Below are 5,731 nucleotides of genomic sequence, written 5' to 3'. Positions count from 1 at the left end.
CATTACATTCATCATGACCCTCTTGTTTTTTGTTTTGTTTTTTTGGTTTTTTTTGGGGTTTTTTTTTTCATTTATTTAGGATATGGTGAAAACTCGGTATCTTGATTGTGTTGACAAACAATAACCGCCAATTGATATCATAATAATAAAAAGGTCATACAACTGAAAGTGATCTTTATATACAATACTAACCAAGAAAATGTAAATACAAAAATGTATGTGCAACCACAGTTATTGGAATAAAAAATCGGCCAAAATTAAAATACTGTGTTTTATCTTTATATCCGACCTTTATGACATCAACACCGGCATGACCCTTGACATGTGCCCTCAGGAAGCCAAAATGGGAAATTCATGTCCTTCTGAAAGATATCTCGCAGATACATGCTTCCAACCCGGTGTTTTGAAGACTGAATGTCTTGAATGTCTCTGGAAGATTTCTCGCCAGTCTTGTAATATAGCTATTCTACGAAATGCTTGTTAGAGGGTGGCCAGAGGTCAAAGAACTTTGGAAGGTCAGATGACTGACATATGGTCAATTTAGAAACCCGTTGATCCTGTATGAAAAAAAGGGCTCTGAGTAGAATGATCACTCTCCATAGTGCCATCAGGGGAAAGACGTATTACTTTTATTGAAAACACCGCTACTTTATACTCAATATTTTGGGCATAATAATTCTGTTTAATTTATTAAATAGAAATAACTATATAATATCAAGATTCTAAACAATATAAATAGCAATTTAAGAGTGTTTCTCAAGTGTATGCCCGGCGTTCAGATCGGTGTCTCTGGAAGATACCTTGCAGGTGTGTTTCCGGCGTTCAGAGGATCGGATATCTTGGATATTTCTAGAACGTATCTTCCTCCTCTTCATAAGGCGTTGTCCGGACTAACAAGGTAGCCGTCGCGCTTACATTTGCAAGAAAATTTGTGACAATTAACATTACTTGTGATGGCCTCCGACAAAAGGGATGTTTTAGCTCTAATATAAGCGACAGTTGGAAGTTGGCAGTTAGCAATTAACTGCTTCAAATGCTAACAATTAATGCTATTAATTAGCTGTTACTACTGCCAGCGTTAACAGTAGTTAACTACTACAAATGCCAGCAGTTACAACAGTTAAAAACTGCGAATGTTATTATGAAATGTCTTTTCGAATAACAAAGATGAAAAGTTTTAAAGCAACACCCACCCGGTAGGACACTAGGGTTCTACTATAATTACGGGACTGGACGTCGCCAAGAAAAATTGCGACTATCCGTTATCTGCTAACTGCTCCCACTGATGCTAATAGGATGTAAAACAAAGAGTTCTTCTTAGGCTCTTTCGATATCAGCTTTGAAAATGAGCCCGAAATATCGAATAATTTTAAATATTTCACAAGAAAACAACATGTTGTTTTTTTGTGTGTTAAACAAAAGTTACAAGTATTGAAATCAACACTTTTGAACGTGCTTCTTCGGAAGTTCTTTTTGTGTCGTAAAATCACCGACTGGTGGGAAAAAATAGACATTACCCGTGTCAAAATCTTTGAAAGACAAAACAGTTTTAGGACTGACAGTAAATAGTGAATGGACTTTCAGTTTCAATATTACTCATCGAAGTAACTGCAGACCAGAAATCGCGTTATAAACCTTAAGTTATTTACTCTTTTTTCATGCATTAATCATAAAAAAAATATTCGCAACATATTTAACCCTTATCATGCTGGGCACGACTTATTCTGCCTTTGCGACCAGTGCAGATCAAGATCAGCCTGCACATCCGTGCAACCTGATCATGATCTATACTGTTCGCCATTCAAACAGTATCATTTTGGAATTCACCCCTTTTAACAGTTAATTTTAAGGTTATAGCACACTAAATAGTTGTTGTTCTTTATTCTATATAAAATTGACCTATTTCCAATGGCCGCCGAAACACATCAGGACCCATTTTAAATGTCTGTAACCTACATTTTCTTGAAGAATATTGTCAGTGCTAAATAAAAATCAAAAGAAAAATGGGGGTCATGTTTGATGCAAGACATAAATTTCAGTCAAACACACAAACTGCAAAATCAGCTAACAAATGAGACCCCAAATTATACTGGTGGTGTATGATCTAAGTTTCCATGAAAAATTTTGTCATGTTGTTATTTCATTATGAAAATGCTACCTACATGTCAAGCATAGATCTGTCATGTGATTTTAGCAAAAACTTGCAAAGAAAATAAGGAAAATAGCTCTACAGAGCAAAAAAACTGAGGACTATTTGTATCCGCCATTATGCGACTGCGACTACCATTTTTTTCGCGCCATTTTTCTATTTAGTGTCTGTATGCCTTAATGGTACTGTCCAAATAGAATGATGGGCAAGTTCATTATAGAATATTAGCAGTTGTTTCTGATTTAAGAACAAAAATGCATCAAGTTTTAACAATAATTTTTACCTGAACGTCAAAAAGTGTTGCGTTTTAAAAGCGAATCGGTATATTTCCACAATTCAATTTTGCTTAATTTTCATAAGGTCTTAACAATTTATTTGTCAAATGTGTAAAATTTCATAAATCAGCTGTCCAGTATTATTAACGATATTGCCAAAAATATTTGTATACATCATACATGTATTATTCAAAAATGTATAAATAAAACCAGTTCTGAAAATAAAGGTCTTATGAAATCGGTAAATTTCTACTTTTGTAGGAAATAGTGATCTTGAATATATCAGTTTTTGAAGTCTTTACATAATTTCGGATATGGTCTTAGGAACAGGGTTTAACTGTATAAACTGTAATGTAACATCTGCTTTCACATAATTATGTCGTATAAATCGGTTATGACACATATCTAGACCAGGTGATGCAAAATTTGTTCTCTACGTGCATTTTTAGTACAGTGCAACCTCTCCAGAGCGGCCCTCTCTTAAGCAAAAACCTCTCTATAATAACATCATCAAAATTTCCCTAAGATGAAATATACTATCAAATATACCTCTCCAGAACAACAACTTCTACATAACAGTCAATATGTGTATCTCCCAAAGGGTGTTGCTATACAGAGGTTGCACTGTATTGAATACCGGTTATAAAGGTTTTAAGAAATCGGAAAATTTCTATTTTTGTAGGAAATGGCGATATTTAATATCAGTCGTTGAAGTATTTACATAAATTTGGATATGGTCTTAGGAACAGGGTTTGACTGTATTTACTGTAATGTAACATCTGCTTCCACATAATTATGTCGTGGAAATCGGTTATGGTAAATATCTAGGCTTTGTCCTTTATGGCACTTTTTAGTATTGAATATAAGATATTTTATGTTATGTTGTATTGTATGTAAGTATATACCGTACATAATGCAATGTGGATATATAGTATCCTATGTGATGTTGTATTGTATGCAAGTGTATACCTTATAAAGTATGTATGCGCCTCAAAAATTTGTGAGATCCACACAACGGGTTTTGCTTGCGGAATTACACATATATAAAAATTGATATGATAAAGGAAAAGTTTTCTTAGTCAGTGTCAATTAAACGAAGCAAGAGCTATGTGAGGACAGCACCATTCGACTATTGCCGGATTGAGTTTAAATGGAAAAAGGTGTGCTATTTTGTAAAAATGTAAAGTAGTGTTATATAACCTGTGCACTGCATGTCAGGTCTTGCCAGTGAACAAGTGTGTGAAGTTTCAATCCATTCCCATTAGTGGGTACTGAGATACCAGCTTAGATACAAAAACTTAACCAACAAGGAATCGGTAAAACCGAATGATGCTGCCCGATGCATGTGTTTGTCCCATATGGAGAATAACGTATTAGAAACCAAAAATAATGGAGATAATAAAATAAGAAAATTGAATACAGGGAGATGATCAAAAAACTAGGTAATGTAGAGTTATGGTTCTTTGACACTGCACTACCCGTCAATGGCCTTTAACATTTTGTGAAGTATCCATGAAATGTCATTAATACCTTTCAAGTATTAAATGTTCAAGAAAGCCTTATTTTGTATAATAAAGGGAGATAATTCAAAAACTAGGTAATGTAGAGTTATGATTCTTTGACACTGCACTTTGCCTCAATGGCCTGTATGATTATATGAAGATTCAGTCAAATGCCGTTAATACTTTTCAAGTTATACTCCAAACAAAAGTGTGACGGACGGACGGACGGACAAAGCGGCAACAATATGCTCGCCCTTCGGGGAGGAGAGCACAAAAACTGCTAAGTTAAAAAGGGGCATAATTTGTTTTTAAAAAGAAAGCATAATAGAGTTATGAAACATGTGCAATTAGGTCAATTTATCACAGTGAATAAGTGTTTGAAGTTTCAATTCATTCCCACTAGTGGTTACTGAGATACCAATTTACATACAAAAGCTTAACCAAATAGGGACGCCGACGCCGCACACGGATGAGTCCAACAGCTCTACCTGTCATTTGAATATTCGAGTTAAAAAATGATTATATCAGGTTGCATTTGATTGTCATATCAGGTAATTTTCAGCATGCTACGAAACTAGCGGTCGCCAGCTCTAGTCCATCCCCTCTGACTGAAAAAAAAAAACTTGCACTGATTTGGAAAAAAAGATCCAGTGTATTGGTATTTCATTTATAGAGTACAAGCGAAACAGGTAGGATTTCCTATATTGCAAGCGATAATCTTCTAAAAAGCCCATATACCTTACCATTTCAGCTAGTTTTAATGCATTTTGTTCTCTTTTCCCTTTTGGCAATTTACTTTCAAGATTGGGAAACTTGACTTTACCAATCAGGAAAGGGAATATATATACCAGCTGAACTGGTATATCTTAAGGCTAAATATTTCAGAATCTAGACAATTAAAAAAGCATTTTGAACGGTGCGATCTTAGATATACCCTTTGTGATATGAAACGGACATTCAGATATTCTGTAGGTCAAATACCCTTATGCAGACAGGTTATTTTTTCTAAGGTATATAAGAAATGGACCATTTTCTTGCCCGATCTGGCAGTTTTTGACGTAAAATTTCCCGATCGGGCAAGGTGTAAGGGGAGTCCCCGAATTGCCCGATCGGACAATTTCCCCCACTATATCACAAAGTGACACTAACTTTAACATCCCTAGACGGCGAACAAAATTAGCAGACAGATCTATGGCAGTCGTTGGTCCCAAATGGTGGAACGATCTGCCTAGCTATCTGAAAAAACATTCAGTCTGAAGCCAGCTTTAGATCAAAACTGAAAACACATTTATTTAGGCAGTTTCATGAACAATGAGTATAGTCTTGTTAAAATACAAAATATCAGTAGTGGTGTAAAATAGTATTTATACATGTCCAAATCTTTAAATCTAAGTTCTAGAATCCTGTTCATTTTTTTTTTTTTGTATGTATATAATATGTTAAATGTGTGTTATGTAATTGTAAAGCGCAATAGAATATTTTATAATTTTTGCGCTATATAAATGCCATGTATTTGTATTTGTATTTATATACCGGTGGTGTCTGTAATAGAGTTCACCGGTGGTGTCTTTACTAGAGTTAAAAGATAAATAGTAGGCAAGCTGTCATCTTTATATGTAATTTGTATAATCATATCTTAATTAAACATCTGCCTGCAACGTCTAACCTTTGAACGTCTAACTTGTTTGTTTGCAAATTTTACTTCCGCCAGGAAACCATGATGGCATAGTTTATTTGTTTTTGTCAGGCATGCATGATGAAATACAAAGAACCGGTTACAATTATTAATTTAATCTAACAAAAAG

The sequence above is a fragment of the Mercenaria mercenaria genome, chromosome 9 (genome assembly GCF_021730395.1).
Source record: "Mercenaria mercenaria strain notata chromosome 9, MADL_Memer_1, whole genome shotgun sequence".
Classification (NCBI taxonomy): Eukaryota; Metazoa; Mollusca; class Bivalvia; order Venerida; family Veneridae; genus Mercenaria; species Mercenaria mercenaria.
Note: the sequence above shows the minus strand (reverse complement) of the source record.